The following is a 20,566-nucleotide window of genomic DNA, read 5'->3' on the forward strand; positions in this document are numbered from 1 at the left end:
CAAAGAAAATTAATTTACTGAGCAACAATGTAAACATATATTCTTCCAAACAAGCTATTGTCCAATGGTTGATGATCATATTATGAGCAACAAGATGTACTCTTTTTAGTCTGCAAGCGGTGTCAGTGGGTGTTAAACCTATTGAATCATTACCTGATTGTAAATTCTACAGGTTATGGTCTTATGGACAATTTTTACAGTGGCCTTGCTCCCCAGATTGCAGTTCCACTGAATCCATATTTAATTGGTCCTGAAGGGGATGTTTGCAAATGTATGGAAGCATCTGCGAAACTGTGTCCTAAAGACTGCAAAAACCCTACTCCTACCAATAGTCTGACCAATTAGTCTAATCCCTACACTCCCAGTAAGGGTATTGGAGAAATTGTTGTAGTGGACAAATAATAGAATTACATGAAAAAATTGATACGGCCAATCAGCATGCTTATCTCAAAAAACGTTCCACTACCACTGCATTGGATTTTATACTACCAGTGGCTTAATGTCTATGAATGCTGGCAAGTTTGTGGGTGTATTATTTTAGATTTCAGTGCAGCATTTGATTGCGTGGATCATGAAATAATTTTGACGAAATTAATGCATTATGGTTTTAAGGAGTAGCATTAATTTATACATCATATCTAACTCGACAGAAACATCCACCTATATCAATGGTTCATTTCTTCCCCTCGTGTTAAACTGTGAATACTTTCATGAACGGCTGCCCCTGAGCCACTTCTTTATTTAATATATTCCAACAACCTTCCCTATGCCTTAGCTGAAACTCAACTATTATATTTGCAGATATACCACATTTATTGCAGCAACAAATGGTTTGCTGGGTACAGCAAGCTTTACTGGAGATTTGGAGAATATCGGGAATTAGGGTTTGCAGAACACTTGTTTTAAACGCAAAACCAAAGATATATTGGTCTGTTCCACTAGGAAAAGCCAAGAAAGCGACATGGGATACAATTAAGTATGGAATACAAATTGAGAAAGTGGCAGAAACCAAACTGTTAGGTGCAGCTAACACTCTATCATGATCATCTCAAATACTATCTATTTTTTATTTCAGCTCTTGACACCGGACCAACACATTACATGTTGCGTTTATTTTTGTTCAGTGTAGTATTTGTGTACTGCTTTCTTCTCTGTGTCACGGAGCTCTCCGGCACTGCTAAATCTAACTCTCCTCTGCTCTCATCCTTCCTAGACCTATCTGCTGCCTTTGATACTGTGAACCATCAGATCCTCCTCTCCCACCGTCTCGGTTTTGGGCATCTCCGGCGAGCCCACGCTAGTTTGCGTCCTACCTGACAGGTCGCTCCTACCAGGTGGCGTGGCGGGAATCTGTCTCCGGCACCATGCGCTCTCACCACTGGTGTCCCCCAGGGCTCTGTTCTAGGCCCTCTCCTATTCTCGCGATACACCAAGTCACTTGTTTCTGTCATATCCTCCCTTGGTCTCTCCTATCATTGCTATGCAGATGACACACAGTGGCTCTTCTCCTTTTCCCCTTCTGATAACAGGCGTGTTGGCATCTCTGCATGTCTGTCAACATAGCAGTGTGATACCGATCACCACCTCAAGCTAATCGCAATGTTCTTCCTCCCGAGGGCTGCCCGTTCCACATCTCGCCATCCGGTTGACAACTCCCTTGTGTCCTCCTCCCAGAGTGCTAAAACCTTGGCGTGATCCTGACAACACCTGTCGTTCTCCACTAACATCAAGGCGGTGACCCGATCCTGTGGGTTCATGCTCTACAAGCGTTCGCAGAGTGCGACCTGCCTCACACAGGAAGCGGCGCAGGTCCTAATCCAGGCACTTGTCATCTCCTTACTGCAACCATGTTGACGGGGCTCCCTGCCTGTGCCATTAAACCCCTACACTCATCAGAATGCTGCCAACCCGTCTGGTGTTCAACCTTCCCAGTTCTCCGTCACCCCGCTCCTCGCTCTCCACTGGCTTCCAGTTGAAGCTCCATCCGCTACAAGACCATGGTGATTGCCTACGGGCTGTGAAAAACGCACCTCTCCGTGCCTTCAGGCTCTGATCAGGCCCTACACCCAAACAAGGGCACTGCGTTCATCCACCTCTGGCCTGCTGGCCCCCTACCTCTGAGGAAGCACAGTTCCCGCTCAGCCCAGTCAAAACTGTTAGCTGCTCTGGCACCCCAATGGTGAACAAGCTCCCCTCAGCCGCCAAGGACGCGAGTCAATCACCACCCAGCCTCGAACACCTGAAACCCCACCTCTTTGGAATACCTAGGATGGGGATAAATTAATCCTTCTAACCCTTAATTGATTTAGATGCACTTTATTGTAAAGTGGTTGTTCCACTGAATATCATAAGGTAATCCAATTTGTTAAGTCGCTCTGGATAAGCGTCTGCTAAATACTTAAATGTAAATGTAAATGTTGAGGCATTACCTATTGAATGGTGAAATTAATTGACAAATTATACTGTTTTGATGATTGTTCCATCACATATATTATATGCTCTAGGATGTTGCAGAAGTCCTCTTCTCATTAGCAACCCAATTATACTGTTTTGATAAGAGTTATTTTGTGATAGGTATTTTAAGTTGATGGTGTTAGTGTATTTCGAAGAGAATATGTTGTTTTGGCAAGCACTTCAGTTTAGTGGGATTAGTAACTGTTTTGCAAATGTAATGTTTCGATAAAGTGTTCAAGCAATCGAAAATAACTAATATATGTGAACACAGACAAATCCAGGACTGTGTGTACCTCCACGACTCAAGCACAGGGCAGCAGTGGTCTGTCTGTTTCTCTTATCTATCTAATGGGGGGGGAGTGTTATATGGTAGCTTTGTTACAAGATTGTTAAGAGGGACAAGGGGAAACATGGGTATTTACTGTGGCACAGTAGTCAAAGCTGCCTGCTAGGCTCAGCTTGCTGAGGGATGATGGGAAAGTAGCCAAAGCTCTTTCTCAATTCATCTTTTTCCCAATTCCTCTCTCGCCTCCTTCCAAACCCATTAGATGAAGTCTGTGTCCAAGAGCCAGAAATAAGGAAACACAAATTGAGAGCGAGCCCAAGAGTCAGTTGGTGTAGCCCAGCTGATGGAAGCTTATTTTCAGCTCATTGCAGATGGAGCGGGCGGGATGAACTTGCTTGTTTGTGGAGGCGTCAGGTGTCGATCTCAGAGAGGACCCAGCCCACGCTGCCCGTCACCCCCACACACCAGGATCCGGGCGTGTCGAACTTCTGGAAGAGCCGTAAAACTAGGAGACACAGAGAAAGCCCCAAAAACAAGCAGAAATACACACAGTGCTGTCGTAAACACACACAGCCATGTCAGAAGCATGCATGCTGCGCACACACACAGAACCAACTCACCCAAGGTGCGACCCACAGAAACTGCACTTTTTTGCTTTTACTTTTTAAGGTCAAAGACTTGGGCAGGAGTTAGCCTGTTTAAGCGGCGCAGGAACTTGATGCCCTGGTTGTCTCCACTCTTACTGTTTGACTAACACCAGGAGGGCTGGTGCAGGAAGGCGAGGCAGGTGGCCTTCAAACCTGAGGACCAATGACAGGCAGATGATGAACAATGAGAACCATGACAAGCAGATGAGGACCAATGACAGGCACATAGAGGGCCACAGACAGGCACATAGAGGGCCACAGACAGCAGGCACATAGAGGGCCACAGACAGGCACACAGAGGCCGCAGACAGGCACATAGAGGGCCACGAGACATGGGCACACTAGAGGGCCACAGACAGGCACATAGAGGGCCACAGACAGGCACATGGGCCACAGACAGGCACATAGAGGGCCACAGACAGGCACACATAGAGGGCCACGACAGGCACATAGAGGCCACAGACAGGCACAGCCCCAAACCCCCCATATTCCCAGGAGGGATAACGGTCCGAGTCGGAGCTTTAACCTCTATACCAGACTCTGGCATACACCTGAACTCTACGGTCGGTTCGGACACAGATTGTGAATCTCCATTGAGCATGCATTTAGTTCAGGACTAGGCTTAATCTGTGTCTGGGAAACCAGCCCTAATATCCTAATAAGAAAGAGCATGTTTTGTATCGTTTTGCTACGTTAACTTTCCAAAATGTCAGGTTTAGAAAAAAAAGGTTGAAACAATTTGAATTTCGGTAGCTTATTCCCTTCTGATTCCTGGAGTCTTCCAACCGGGATTTCTGGAAAACTCCTGGGAATTTTTGGAAAGTTTCGTTAATATTACAAACCTAGGCCTAATGACCATTACCCAGGCCTATCACGCTGACATCCCTATATGTCCTGTTCACCCACAAAGAGAGGTTAAAGTGAAGTTCTGATCTTGGGTCAGTTTCCCCAATAACGGTTAAGGTTAGCATTGGGAGAGGGAAAGCTGATCCTAGATCTGTCACCTAGGGGAAACTTGGCCCCGCGAGAGAAGTGAGGAGCAGAACTCACCGTCGGAGTCGTGCGTTGTTGAGGGCTGTGGGGGGGGATGACCGAAACCTTACACTGCCCCAAGGGACACTTAGTGGACAGCTGCTCCTTACACAGCGTGTGCACCTGGACATCGGCTCATGGCACGCATGTGCGCAAACACATTTATATTTTTGTCCCACAGAGCATTACGACAAGCATGTACAGTCAACAACCTGATAATACCGTGGCCTTGTGACTGTTGTGAATACGTCATAAAAGTCCGTGCATGCAGGAAAAAAAAAGTGCATTACTACTGTGATTGTGGCATAGTAGTAATGCATTTACAATCCGATTTGCACTCTAACCCAAAGAAGCACCACCCAAATATGCACACCGCACAGCCTGCATGCAGACTCACCATGGCCTTTGCACCAGAGGCAGCGCCCAATCCTGCAGTCGGAGCACACTGCCACCCGTCTTGTCACACACTGTACACTTAGCACTAACCTTACGAGCATGCCCTCCAGCCACTGGTGAGGCATAGAGATCTACAGTGAGGGAGAAGTCTTCTCTATTATTCAGTAAGTATTTATTTCTGGTCATCATTGAATTAATATGTTTATATATGTTTGCTTTGGCAACACTATGGGTTACTTTTCATGCCAATAAAGCCTTTAGAATTGGAGAGAGAGAGACAGAAGCGAGAAAGAGAGAGAAAGAAAGAGAGAGATAGGAGCGCCCAACCAACCTTTGCCCATAGACAACAAATTGCACCCAAAGGGAATATACACTGAACAAAAAATTATAAACAACAATTTCTAAGATTTTACTCTGAGTTACAGTTCATATAAGTAGAAATCAGTAAATTGGAAATAAATTCATTACGCAGCCCTAATCTATGAATTTCTACATAACTGGGAATACAGTTATGCATCTGTTGGTCACAGATACCTTAAAAAAAATGTAGGGTCGTGGATCAGAAAACCAGTCAGTATCTGGTGCTTGACCACCAATACCTCATGGAGCGCGACATCTCCTTCTCAGAGTTGGTCGGCTGTAGATTGTGGCCACCAATGGAATGTTGTCCTCATTATCAATGGCTGTGCGGTTTCTGGATATTGGCAGGAATTTTGGAAACACGCTTGTCATGCACACGTAGATCCAAGAGCATCCTCTTAACATGTGCTCTGGGTGCATATTGATGAGTATGCAGACCAGAAGAACTGGGACATTTTCAGCTTCCCAGGAATTGTTGTACAGATCACCTTGCGACGGGGCAGTGCATTACCATGCTGAACCATGAGAAGATGAAGGTCTCGGATGAATGGCACGACCCACAATGGGCCTCACGGATATCATCATGGTATCTCTGTACATTCAAATTCCAAGTATCCATAAAATGCAATTGTGTTTGTTGTCTGTGGCTTAATCCTGCCCATACCATATAACTTCACGATGGGGCACTCTGTTCACAACAATAACATCAGCAAACCGCTCGCCCACACAACGCTCATACACGGTGTCTGCCATGTACTGTTGAACCTGGGATTCAGGCGGCTTCACAAACCAAGCCCTGTCCTGCTTTGTACACCTCACCTCTGATTTCAGTTCTTTGTTCACCCAGGATGATGTTCTGCACTTAATGACATGTCACGCCCAGATGAGTGAGTGAAAAGAGTGAGGGCAGTGAGTGTTTACTCTAGAAGTGAATGAGGATTAGCTTTGAGAACAAAACTGATAGTCCCTGTTGTAGGTATAATTTCAGATGTCTTTAACAGTAGGAATAGTGGGCAAGGGCACTATATGCCTACTACTTGTAATCAACGATTTGTTTAATATATTGATTATAAGGCTGAAGTGAGTCTGTGCTAGCCTATACCTTATATGCCATTTCTTGATACACTGTGTATATAGGATATTATGGATTGTTTTTACCCAGTTTTTAATGTTGCATGCTTTTTAAAATGTATATTGTTTGACATATTTGATGCTTTTTTGCATAACGTAGACAATGATGTTTTCAATGAAACCGAACGTACTGCACTTCTCTCTAGCTGAAGTACAGGGGACATCTCTAGCCTTATTTTTGAGGAGCCCTCACACAGCTCCAGGGTGAAGTTTCCCCTAGATACAGATCTAGGGAAAGTTCAGCTTCCCCTCCCCAATCCTAACCTCAACCATTAGTGGGGAAATGCTAACCTGACCCCTCTCACTCTCCCCATCCTCATCTTCGATGATGTCGCTTCCCAATGGATGCCAGAGTAGATCACTTGTAGCAGTTTTGTCCTCGGACAGCACAACGTTTGTGGGCCTTGAACTTACACACTGTGAGAAGGAGAAATGCATCGGATTAACAAAACGCCACATACACATCCAAAGAGACAGACACACAGATGCACATTCACACACTGTGACGCAGCATTCCACCAGTCTCTCTTCGTAGTTCGGTGTCTGTCTCCCGCGCATGGATTGTCTCCATTCACGTTCCAATCTTCCAGACAAGTCAGTTAACATTACACATACCCATGAAGATCCAGAGAATCATATCAGAGATCGGACCAGTGGATCCGGACCCGCTCGAGTCGGATTGGGTCTCAGGTATTCCCGAGGGCTAAGGTGGATCTGTGAAGACCTTTAGCTGGCATATAGCCAGGGCAGTGTGTATATGTACAGAGAGGTCTACCTTCACAGGACAGTCCGTACGAGGTGACTCCGGACAGCCTCGCGGCACACGTTGCAGTAGGTGGACCGGGGCGTGGAGCAGGCATGCGCCAGTTAACTCATCCCAGAGAAGTGATCCATGTTCTATACTGGGTGGACTGGGAGGGGAACAGAGGAGACGAGAGAGGGGAAATAAGCCCTAAATCGTCCCCGTTAATAACTACTACTCATTTTAGGATTTCTTCATCCTGTGTTGCATCCCAAATGGCACCCTATACAGAGCCCTATGGGCCCTGGTCAAAAGTAGTGCACTTTATAGGAAATAGGGTCCCATTTGGGGATGGAAGCTCTGATCCTGGGGACCCACAGAGGATAGGATTTCTGTTCATCTTCTTACCCACCACTAATAGGCTACACTTGATTCAACTAATCAAAGGCTTAAGAAGTGAAATCAGGTGTGTTAGTGTTGGGCTATAACAAAAACGTGCACCCCTGTCAGTCAACAGATCAGGGGTTAAGAAACCCAGTGCAGACATTAGGCATAGATATCGTTATTGCCTTGCTAATAAATGTATACGGCGAAAACTACAGTGTTCGTTTAACCTGTCTGGGCTAGGGAGCAGTATTTTCACGGCCGGATGAAAAACGTACCCAATTTAAACAGGTTACTACTCTGGCCCAGAAATTAGAATATGCATATTATTAGATTTGGATAGAAAACACTCTGAAGTTTCTAAAACTGTTTGAATGGTGTCTGTGAGTATAACAGAACTCATATGGCAGGCAAAAACCTGAGAAAAATTCAACCAGGAAGCGGAGGATCTGATAATTGTAGTTCTTCTTTCTAGTCCCTTTCGAAACTTCACAGTATCCGTGGGGTTACGTTGCACTTCCTAAGGCTTCCATTGGCTGTCTAAAGCCTTCGGGAAAATGGTTTGAGCATTCTCCTGTCACTGGGCAGATAATAGGAGCCCAGTTTCTGAGTGGACTGCCTGGCAACAAAGGGATTGGATATGCGCAGTCCGCAGGGGATGCTGTTCCTTCTTTTCTCCTTGAATGAATACGCTATTGTCCGGTTGGAATATTATCGCAATTTTACGTTAAAAATACCATAAAGATTGATTTTAAACAGCGTTTTGACATGCTTCTAAGTACGGTAATGGAACATTTTGACTTTGTCTCTGGTTCTCGCTCGCGCGTTATGCCTTTGGATAAGTGATCTGTAAGCACGAACAAAACGGAGGTATTTCGACATAAATAAGAATATTGAAAAATGTGCTTTCTCCATAAAGCCATTTTAAAATCTGATACAACGGTTTGCATCCAGGAGTAGTGTATCTATAATTCTTAAAATAATTGTTATATATTTTGTCAACGTTTATGATGTAGTATTTTGTAAATTGATATGCACATTCACCGGACGTTGTGGTGGGAATACATTTTCTGAACATCACGCGGCAATGTAAAATGCAGTTTTTGGATATAAATATGAACTTTATTGAACAAAACATACATGTATTGTGTAACATAATGTCCTAGGAGTGTCATCTGATGAAGATCGTCAAAGAGTTAGTGCTTCACTTAGCTGTGTTTTGGGTTTTATTGACACATGTCCTTGCTTAGACAAAAATAATCACACAGCCATTTTCCATGTACTCTCCTAACATAATCTAATGTTTTTTGCTTTCGCTGTAAAAGCCTTTTGAAATCGGACAATGTGGTTACATGAAGGAGAAGTGTATCTTTAAAAATGGTGTAAAATAGTTGTATGTTTGAGAAAGCTGAATTATGACATTGTTGTTTTTGAATTTTCCGCCCTGATATTTCACTGACTGTCCCGCTAGCAGTCCCACGTAACCCATAGAAGTTAAAAGTTGCATCGTTACTGCAGCACAGCTTGCGGGCTGCCACAGAATTCTATGGCATGTTATTTAAGTGTCAGCTATTGTTGTCATTAATGCTAGTTATTGCTAGTTTGACCACCAGAGGGCATCTTTGAGAAGCATTTGACTGTTTTCAATATTGGCTGTACTAGAATTTAAAACCTTTTTGTAAAGACATAGTATATGGGATTGATTATTAAGAAATGTAGCTTAATTAATTTGATTAATATTATTCAAGAAAAATGAAACCCTCAGGGGCGTGCTAGGAAAAATATGGAGCTGTACAAATGTTGACCGGTCAGGAGTAGGCTACTAAGTGACCAAGTGAAGAGCAAAATAATCATAACATTTCCACATCCCTAATTTTAGGGCTAACCAATACCCAAACAGAGATTCAGTGAAAATAACAATCCATTTATTTATCAAGACCAGTCCCCATGCTTGTCTCAGAGCAGCGAAACGGTGCTGAAATAGTTGACCACACGCGAGTAGGCTATATGTTTCAAATCTATTATAACAATTGGATGACTTTGGGTGTTCCAGTAAGGAAACTTTGTGGCCTTCATTAGCCTACTTTATTGCAATACTTTCATTCAGTGATATTACTCCCATAGTAATTGTTATGGATCCATCCAGATGTGGTTAGAAAACAATGCGTTTGGTGGACTCTGTAAGAGTCTATTGTTCTGCTGAAGTCTATCAAGGCTGGATGGATTCCTTTGTATTCTTAAAATAACTCCAGCACAGAGAAGAAAGGGACCCTTGAACAATTAAACATGTCAGTAAATACTGTTAGACTTGGGGATTATGGTCACGGACAGTGCTATTCCCCGTGTTACACCGAATCGAAATCCCAGGAAAATGAACAGGTACAGTAGGCTACAATACAGTAAAGTAGGCCTAATAATGCTAAAAATAATGCTGAAATAAAATGTACTGCTGGTCTTTACTGCTAGCTGTACATTTTTACATCTATTAACATTTCCAGCGAGACTATTCAAGCCATCGACTCACTGATGATTGAAGATGAACGATCGGCAAAGGCAATCTGGAATCTGTTCGCATCACGGCACAACTATCAACATACGCTTCTAATCACAGTGGGAAAACAGTTGAAGAAACTTGAGTGGACTCAAGTGATCTAATTAGCATTGTAGATCTAATTAAACTAGATTGGAGGATTCAAAATTATTAATATTTAAGGGGCATTTTTCTATTATGGCAGAACAGGTGTGTGATATTGATTTAGAAACAAAACCTTAAAGAATATCTAAGGGCATTTATATAATTATAATGCAGGGGAAATAATAATAATAATCGTTGGATAACAGATCAGCTCGGAACTCCATTAAGAGTTATATAATCATAATCTATTAATTTAGAAGGTTAAAACCCATAGGTTTTAGGCCTGCAGTAGGTTGCAATAATCTGCCTTCTGGGAATGTTAAAGCTTCCAAAAGGTTGGGTGGAGTTAGAATTTTGGCTATTGCGCTATTAAAATCAACGTCAGCCTTTATCTTTATGGCCAGCGGACACAGCCAGTGAAATATAGGCCAAAAAAACAACAAACATGTCATAATTCAAATTTCTCAAACCTACAACTCATTTTACACCATTCATTAAAGATACACCTCTCCCTTAATCCAACCACATTGTCCGATTTCAAAAAGGCTTTATGGCGAAAAAGCATAAAGTTAGGATTATGTTAGGACAGTGCCAACACAAGAAAAAAACCACACAGCCATTTTCCAAGCAGGAGAGGGGTCACAAAAAACAGTAAAATACAGCTAAAATTAAGCACTAACCTTTGACACCCTTCATCAGATGACACTCCTAGTATCAATGTTACACAATACATGTATGTTTTGTCCGATAAAGTTCCATATTTATCTAAAAAAAAATAAAACACTACATTGGAGCGTGAGTTCAGAAAATATTTTTGCCTCCAAAACCGCCGGTGAATCAGCACAAATATTTACAAAAATACTCATCATACAAACGTTGACAAAAATATTAAAAACTGTTATTCAAAGAACTTATAGATAATATCTCCTTAACTCTGTTAGGGCTAGGGGGCAGTATTTGCACGGCCGTGATATTTTTTTTATACCCGATTTAATCTGGCTACTACTCTTGCTCAGAAATGAGAACATGCATATAATTAGTAGTTTTGGGATACAAAACACTTCCAGTAAAGTTTCTAAAACTGTTTGAATGGTGTCTGTGAGTATAACAGAATCCTTATATGGCAGGCCAAAACCTGAGAAGATTCCATACAGAAGTGCCTCTGTCTGACAATTTGTTGTCCTTCTCTGTTGCATCTCTTATCGAAAAAACAGCATCTGTGTTGTAACGTGACACTTTCTAAGGCTCCTATTGGCTCTCTAAAGCCGCCAGAGTGGAATGGTGTGTCTAAGTTGCCCTGGGCAAAGTACAACAGCTCTGTTTGTGAGTGGTCAGCCTGGGGACAGTGAGACAGATGCGCGTTCACGAATTCCATTTTTTCTTTCAGCCTTTGAATGAATACAACGCTGCCCGGTTAAATATGATCGCCATTTTAACAGGAAAATATTATAATGATTGCACACATGTTGCTCATTAATAATGTAAGATAAAATTTTATTTCAAATTGCTGTCATTCGGATAGTGGACCAATTCATCAATAATGGTTTGTTTAATATATGTGGATTGTTAACATTGTTGTTAAGTAACAGGCACATCAACATGTAAAACTGTAATTTCTGTAATTTAAATTAGTAACCCAAATTTATAAAAAAAATATTTCATTGATTTGTTACTGCACCCGCAATATTGCAAAATGTGCTTTACTTAAAAGCTATTTTTTAAAATCAGACATAGCGATTGCATAAAGGAGTTCTGTATTCATAATTCTTAAAATAATTGTAATGTATTTTGTGAACGTGATATCATGAGTAATTTAGTAAATTCACCGGAAGTTAATGTGTGGGTATGCTAGTTCTGAACATCACATGCTAATGTAAAAGCTGGTTTTTGATATAACTATGAACTTGATTGAACAAAACATGCAGTGTATTGTATAAATATAATGTCCAAGGAGTGTCATCTGATGAAGATCATCAAAGGTTAGTGCTGTATTTAGCCGTATTTGGGTTTGTGTGACATATGTATGCTTGCTTGGAAAAAAAAAATGGTTATGAATTATTTCTTGGCAGGGTACTCTCCTGACATAATCTAATGTTTTGCTTTCGCTGTAAAACCTTTGAAAATCCAACAATGTAATACATTAACGAGTCTTGTCTTTAAATGGTGTAAAATAGTCATATGTTTGAGAAATCTAAGTTGCAATACTCTTGAGGTATTTGTATTTCGCACCACGCGATTCCAGCACTGGCTGTTGACTAGGTGGGACGCTCGTCTGTGGGAAGTTAATGCAACCGCTGTGACAGATTTGCAATGCAACCACGGGAAAAGCACACTTTGCAATAATTCGAGTAATGGGCGCTTAGAAAAATACATCAGGCAAACCAGATAGCCATTTTGGGAGTCATCGAAAATCATAAATAGCATTATAAATATTCACTTACCTTGATGATCTTCATCAGAAGGTGCCTTCCAGGAATCCCAGGTCCACACAAAATGTTGTTTTGTTCGATAAAGTCCATAATTTATGTCCAAATTTTCCTTTCCATGGTAGCAAGATCTAACTATTTTGCCAACTTTCATTAAATGTACTGGAGTGAGATTATTTCTTTCGACATGTATATTTAGTATGTCCACATCCCCGTCAGTCCATTTTATTGATAAACTACACTTGCAATGGAAAAGTTGTATTTTTTTGTTATTTAGGAATAATTTATTTCTGTTTTTAGAGAGAGAGAAACCAAAAGCCCCAGTGCCTATTTTTCAAAAATCCACGTCAAGTGAAATTCCCCATTGTATTTACCTAATTTCTCTACTACAGGACCACTGACAGTTTTTTGTTGTTGTTCCTTGGATGCAGGACTTTATGTGCCAGAGAAGAGAGACTCTCAGACTGAAAACACCATAAAATTTACGAAAAGATAGTCCATTTGTGCCACAGTTTAGACTACCGATAGATTAGTATCTAACTCATCCTAGTGATAGGGGTAAAATGATACAGCCACCATCTACTACTCTTCAACGGTCACGGCATGAGCTCAAAACTTTTAAAGGAAGAACCACTGTAACCTACTAAAGGTCAAATCGGAGCTATTACCATAGTACCGGTTGTAATGTGATCCTTTCCCGAAGACACATTTCCAGCTGAATACATTCAGTTGGACAACTGACCAGGTATTCGTTTGGGCTTTCCTTCCACGCAAGTGTCCAGGCAAGGAGAGTAGAGTACAGCGGCAATTTTTTTTTTTGGGGGGGTCCCAGTGGTATTCTGCTTTCTCAAAGTGTGCATTGTGTTAACATACCTTTCAGGGATTTGGAAGAAAATGACTGGTAGCATGGAATCTCCTGTAGCCCAACGCTTTTCCATTTGTGGGGAGGGTGAATGAGCGCACACTTCAAGAGGAAGGAGAGAGATTAATGGGACTTACCCTGGGACTGGGATGAGAAGCGAGGTAGAGAAGAGTGACCCCTGACCTCTTACTCCCTGACTCCGGGACCCTGCCCCTCGCCCTCAAAGTGTTCTCTGTCTCTGAACGCTCTTCAGGGCTGCCATCCAGTCCTCCACATCTCTCTTCTCTGTTCTCCGCACACAGAATCAGCCGGCGACAAGGAGTGATGATCTGCTACGGAGAGAGTGACAAGACAAATATCACTTAACAGAAAGAGAGAGCGTCTAAGACACACACCAAGTGCTCTCAGTAGAAATGAAACCAGGGGTTGAGCAATGCCACGTGGCCGGGAATGCAAACACAGAAGAAAGTGCACATCCAGTCCCATGCTTTGGCACTCTGACTGAGTTGATGGGCCAACTTGAGTGTGTGTGTGTGTGCACAAATGTGACACAAAGATGTGTGTGAGGGTGAACGTGCCTGTGTAACAGCTTTAAGTAGATGTACGACTGTGCTTTTGGAAAAGTTGTGAGTCTGTGCGTGTGTGTATATGTATTGATAGATTGATTGGGTCAGAGGTTGTGGATGAATGTGGGTGTAAGCAGCGCTTATTTCCACAGAGCGGACGCTCCATTTCCCCTTTCCTCCACAGCTTCTTCCACAAAGGGCCCTGTTCCCAGATGGATAAAAATAATCGCAACGCCTTTCCTCTCTCCCAGAGACCAGCACCGCAAACACCGCATGCACTTAAGATGGCCCACACACACACACAATAGACTTAGTAAGACTTCTCTTTGCATCTGTCGCATTATGGCATCTGTGACACCATGGGGGGCCATTGAGGACATCTCCATTTTAAAGCAGTCCATTTCTTCTTCTATGAGTTGGTAAACAAACTGAAAGGGGTGCGATACTGCCACCTGGAGTGTGTTGTTTGAACAGGTATAAAGCCAATTTTGGTATACAGTGCATTCGGAAAGTATTCTTGGCCCCTTCCCTTTTTTTCCACATTTTGTTACGTTACAGCATATTCTAAAAAGGATAAAATATTTTTTCCCCCTCATCATTCTACACACAATACCCCATAATGACAAAGGAAAAAAATAAGTAAATAAGTATTCAGACCATTTTGAGCTCAGGTGCAACCTGTGTCGATTTATCATCCTTGAGAGTGTTTCTACAACTTGATTAGAGTCCACCTGTGGCTAAATTCAATTGATTGGGCATGATTTGGAAAGGCACACACCTGTCTATATAAAGTCCCACAGTTTACAAGAGCATGTCTGAGCGAAATACCAAGCCATGAGGTCGAAGGAATTGTCCGTAGAGCTCCGAGACAGGGATTGTGTCGAGGCACAGGTCTGGGAAGAATCCCAAAAAATGTCTGCAGCAATGAAGGTCCCTAAGCTCACAGTGGCATCCATCATTCCTAAATGGAAGAAAGATTGGAACCACCTACACACTCTTCCTAAAGCTGGCTGCCCGCTAAACTGAGACCTTAATCGGGAGAAGGGCCTTGGTCAGGGGAGGTGACCAAGAACCTGCCCGGTCACTCTGACAGAGCTCCAGAGTTCCTCTGTGGAGAAGGGAGAACCCCCAGAAGGACAACCATCTCTGCCGCACTCCACCAATCAGGCCTTTATGGTAGAGTGGCTCAGACGGAAGCCACTCCTCAGTGAAAAGGCACATGACAGCTCGCTTGGAGTTTAGCCAAAAAGGCACCTAAAGGGCTTCGTCAGACAATGAGAAACCAAATGAAACTAAACTAAATGAGAAACAATGATGAAACAAAAATTGAACTCTTTGGCCTCAATGCCAAGCATCACGTCTGGAGGAAACCTGGCACCATCCCTACGGTGAAGCACGGTGGTGGCAGCATCATGCTATGGGAATGTTTTTCAGTGGCAAGTAGACTATTGATTATGATGATGGCACCGGAGAGAACGGCTGACGTTTTACGGTCTCCTAATTTTGTACATAATGTTTCTGCCACTGCCTCTTATGACCGAAAATAACTTCTAGAAATCAGAACAGCGATTACTCACCTCGTACTGAGACAACTTTATCTTTAAGAGTCGGACGAGAGACATTTACTCCGAGACAACCCAAAAGGCCCTTATCCCGTCATTCGCGGGAGAAAGAGACGGAGACATCGAGGACGAAGGTCAAGGTGCCTTGTAAGGATCCGTTGGCGAGTGAGTAATTTGCCTTACGGCGAGTGAGTAATTTGCCCATACCATCGGATCCTATTAGCCAACGATACAATCATTGAATAATAAAAAACACGAACTACAAGCACGTATATCCTACCAACAGGACATTAAAAAGTGTAATGCTTATGTTTCACCGAGTCGTGGCTGAACGATGACATGAATAGCATACAGTTGGCGGGTTATACAATGTATCAGCAGGATAGAACAGTAGCCTCTGGTAAGACAAGGGGTGCGGCCTATGTATATTTGTAAACAACAGCTGGTGCATGATATCTAAGGAAGTCTCAAGGTTTGCTCGCCTGAGGTAGAGTATCTCATGATAAGCTGTAGACCACACTATTTACCAAAAGAGTTTATCTATATTCTATGTCGCTACCTATTTTACCAACACAAACCGATACTGGCACTAAGACCGCACTCAATGAGCTGTATAGGGCCATAAGCAAACAGGAAAAAAGCTCATCCAGGAGGCGCTCCTAGTGGCCAGGGACTTTAGTGCAGGGAAACTTAAATCCATTTCACCAAATTTCTACCAGCTTGTTAAATATGATGCAACCAGAGAGAAAAAAAAAAACTCTAGACCACCTTTACTTCCCACACAGAGATGCATACAAAGCTCTCCCTCAACCTCCATTTGGCAAATCTGACCATAATTCTATCCTCCTGATTCCTGCTAACAAGCGATAACTAAAGCAGGAAGCACCAATGACTCTGTCAATAAAAAAGTGGTCAGATGAAGCAGATGCTAAGCTACAGGACAGTTTTGCTAGCACAGACTGGAATATGTTCTGGGGATTCTTCCGATGGCATGGAGGGAGTACACCACATCACTCACTGGCTTCATCAATAACGTGCATCGATGACGTCGTCACCACAGTGACTGCACGTACATTACCACGACCAGAAGCCATGGATTACAGGCAACATCCGTACTGAGCTAAAGGGTAGAGCTGCTACTTTCAAGGAGCGGGACTCCAACCCGAAGCTTATTTGAAATCCCGCTATGCCCTCTGACGAACCATCAAACAAGCAAAGCATAATACAGGACTAAGATCCCATCACACGGGGAAACCGGCTCTGACGCTGTCGGATGTGGCAGGGCTTCAAACTATTACAGACTACAAAAGGAAAAGCGCAGCCGCGAGCTGCCCAGTGACACGGGCCTACCAGACAAGCTAAATTACTTCTATGCTCGCTTCGAGGCAAGAATAATACTGAAACATGCATGAGAGCATTAGCTGTTCCGGATGGATTGTGTGATCACGCTCTCCGTAGCGATGTGAGTAAGACCTTAAAACAGGTCAACATTCACAAGGCCGCAGGGCCAGATGGATTACCAGGACGTGTATCTCCGAGCATCGCTGACCAACTGGCAAGTGTTTTCACTGACATTTTCAACCTCTCCCCTGACGGAATCTGTAATACCAACATGTTTCAAGCAGACCACCACTAGTCCCTGTGCCCAAGAACACTAAAGTAACCTGCCTAAATGACTGATGATCTGTCTATCTCCTCATTTGAATTCCATGCGTGTCACAGTTACCAGCCCTTTCAAGCAACATCCTTATCATTTATCGCCCTCCAGGTTCCCTTGAGAGTTCATCAATGAGCTTGACGCTTGATAAGTTCCTTTCCTGAGGATGGCTCACCTCTCCCACAGTTCTGGGTGACTTTAACCTCCCCACGTCTACCTTCGACTCATTCCTCTCTGCCTCCTTCTTTCCACTCCTCTCCTCTTTCGACCTCACCCCTCTCACCTTCCCCCCTACCTCACAAGGCAGGCAATACGCTTGACCTCATCTTTACTAGATGCTGTTCTTCCCACTAATCTCATTGCCTCCCTCCAAGTCTCCGACCAGCTACCTTGTATCCTTTTTCCCCTCTCGCTCTCATCCAACACTTCTCACTCTCCCCCCTACTCGGATGGTATTGCGACCGTCCCAACCTTCCGCTCTCTCTCTCCGCTTGCACTCTCTCCTCTTCCAGCCTATCATCTCTTCCCTCTGCTCAAACCTATCTCCCTGATTCTGCTTCCTCAACCCTCCTCTCCTCCTCCCTTTCTGCATCCTTTGATTTTCTCTGTCCCCTATCCTCCAGGCGGCTCGGTCAATCCCCTCCTGCTCCGTGGCTCGAGCTGACTCACTACGAGCTCACAGAACAGGGCTCCGGGCAGCCGAGCGGAAATGGAGAGGAGAACTTCGCCTCCCCTGCGGACCTGGCATCTTTTCACTCCCCTCCTCTCTACATTCTCCTCTTCTGTCTCTGCTGCTAAAGCCACTTTCTACCACTCTCCAAATTCCAAGCATTGCCTCTAACCCTAGGGGCTCTTTGCTACCTTCTCCTCCCTCCTGTATCCCCTCTCTCCCCACTCCCCTCCTCCCTCTCTGTGGGGATGACTTCGTCAACCATTTTGAAAAAGAAGGTTGACGATATCCGATCCTCGTTGCTAAGTCAAACGACATCGCTGGTCCTGCTCTACACACTGCCCTACCCTGTGCTTTGACCCTCCCCTCTCCAGATGAAATCTCGTCTTGTGACGGCCGGCCACCAACAACCTGCCTCACTTGACCCTATCCCCTCCTCTCTTCTCCAGACCATTTCCGGAGACCTTCTCCCCTTCTCACCTCGCTCATCAACTCATCTTGACCGTGCATTGCTACGTCCCTTCCGTCTTCAAGAGATAAACACGAGAGTTGCACCCCTTCTGAAACCTACACTCGATCCCTCCGATGTCAACAACTACAGACCAGTATCCCTTCTTTCTTTCTCTCAAAACTCTTGAACGTGCCGTCCTTGGCCAGCTCTCCTCTATCTCTCTCAGAATGACCTTCTTGATCCTAATCAGTCAGGTTTCAAGACTGGTCATTCAACTGAGACTGCTCTTCCTCTGTGTGTCACGGAGGCTCTCCACTGCTAAAGTAACTCTCTCTCCTCTGCTCTCATCCTTGCCCCCTAGACCTATCTGCTGCCTTTGATACTGTGAACCATCAGATCCTCCTCTCTACCCTCTCCGAAAGGGAAAGTTGGGGCATCTCCGGCGCCGGCCCACGCTTGGATTGCGTCCTACCTGACAGGTCTCTCCTCTGGCCAGGTGGCGTGTGCAGAATCTGTCTCCGCACCATGCGCCTCACCACTGGTGTCCCCCAGGGCTCTGTTCTAGGCCCTCTCCTATTCTCGCTATAGACCAAGTCACTTGGCTCTGTCATATCCTCACATGATCTCTCCCTTATCATTGCTATGCAGATGACACACAATTAATCTTCTCCTTTTCCCCTTCTGATAACCAGGCGTGCGCGAATCGCATCTCCTGCATGTCTGTCAGACATATCAGTGTGGATGACGGATCACCACCTCAAGCTGAACCTCGGCAAGACGGAGCTGCTCTTCCTCCCGGGGAAGGACTGCCCGTTCCATGATCTCGCCATCACGGTTGACAACTCCCTTGTGTCCCACTCCTCCCAGAGTGCCAAGAACCTTGGCGTGATCCTGGACAACACCCGTCGTTCTCCACATAACATCAAGGCGGTGACCGATCCTGTAGGTTCATGCTCTACAACATTCGCAGAGTCTGACCCTGCCTCACACAGGAAGCGGCGCAGGTCCTAATCCAGGCACTTGTCATCTCCCCGTCTGGATTACTGCAACTCCGCTGTTGGCTGTGGCTCCCTGCCTGTGCCATTAAACCCCTACAACTCATCCAGAACGCCGCAGCCCGTCTGGTGTTCAACCTTCCCAAGTTCTCTCACGTCACCCCGCTCATCCGCTCTCTCCACTGGCTTCCAGTTGAAGCTCGCATGCGCTACAAGACCATGGTGATTGCCTACGGAGCTGTGAAGGGAACGGCACCTCCATACCTTCAGGCTCTGATCAGGCCCTACACCCAAACAAGGGCACTGCGTTCATCCACCCTCTGGCCTGCTGGCCCCCCTACCTCTGAGGAAGCACAGTTCCCGCTCAGCCCAGTCAAAACTGTTCGCTGCTCTGGCACCTCAATGGTGGAACATGCTCCCTTACGACGCCAGGACAGCGGAGTCAATCACCACCTTCCGGAGACACTGAAACCTCACCTCTTTAAGGAATACCTAGGATAGGATAAAGTAATCCTTCTAACCCCCCAAAAGATTTAGATGCACTATTGTAAAGTGGTTGTTCCACTGGATATCATAAGGTGAATGCACCAATTTGTAAGTCGCTCTGGATAAGAGCGTCTGCTAAATGACTTAAATGTAAATGTAAATGACTAACGACCCGTAGCACTCACGTCTGTAGCGATGAAGTGCTTTGAAAGGCTGGTCATGGCTCACATCAACACCATTATCCTAGAATTTGCATACCACCCCAACAGATCCACAGATGACACAATCTCTATTGCACTCCACACATGCCCTTTCCCCACCTGGACAAATGGAACACCTATGTGAGACTACTATTCATTGACTACAGCTCAGCGTTCAACCCTATAGTGCCCTCAAAGCTCATCACTAAGCTAAGGACCCTGGGACTAAACACTCCCTCTGCAACTGGATCCTGGACTTCCTGACGGGTCGCCCCCCAAGTGGTAAGGGTAGGTAACAACACAGCCGCCACGCTGATCCTCAACATGGGGGCCCCTCAGGGGGGCGTGCTCAGTCCCCTCATGTACTCCCTGTTCACTCATGACTGCATGGCTAGGAACGACTCCAATACCATCATTAAGTTTGCTGATGACACAACAGTGGTAGGCCTGATCACCGACAACAATGAGTCTATAGGAAGGAGGTCAGAGACCTGACCGAGTGTGGTGCCAGGACAACAACCTCTCCCCTCAACGTGATCCAGAAAAATGAGATGATTGTGGAGTACAAGAAAAGGAGGACCGAGCACGCCCCCATTCTCATCGACTGGGCTGTAGTGGAGCAGG

At 44.6% G+C, this 20,566-nt stretch overlaps 1 pseudogene; it reads right to left on the minus strand.

Moving 5' to 3' along the window:
• Positions 1-3,150: 3,150 nt before the first annotated feature.
• Positions 3,151-20,566, minus strand: part of LOC106612370 (autophagy-related protein 16-1-like) — a 161,335-nt pseudogene continuing 143,919 nt past the window's right edge.

Source organism: Salmo salar, chromosome ssa09 (genome assembly GCF_905237065.1).
Source record: "Salmo salar chromosome ssa09, Ssal_v3.1, whole genome shotgun sequence".
Lineage (NCBI taxonomy): Eukaryota > Metazoa > Chordata > Actinopteri > Salmoniformes > Salmonidae > Salmo > Salmo salar.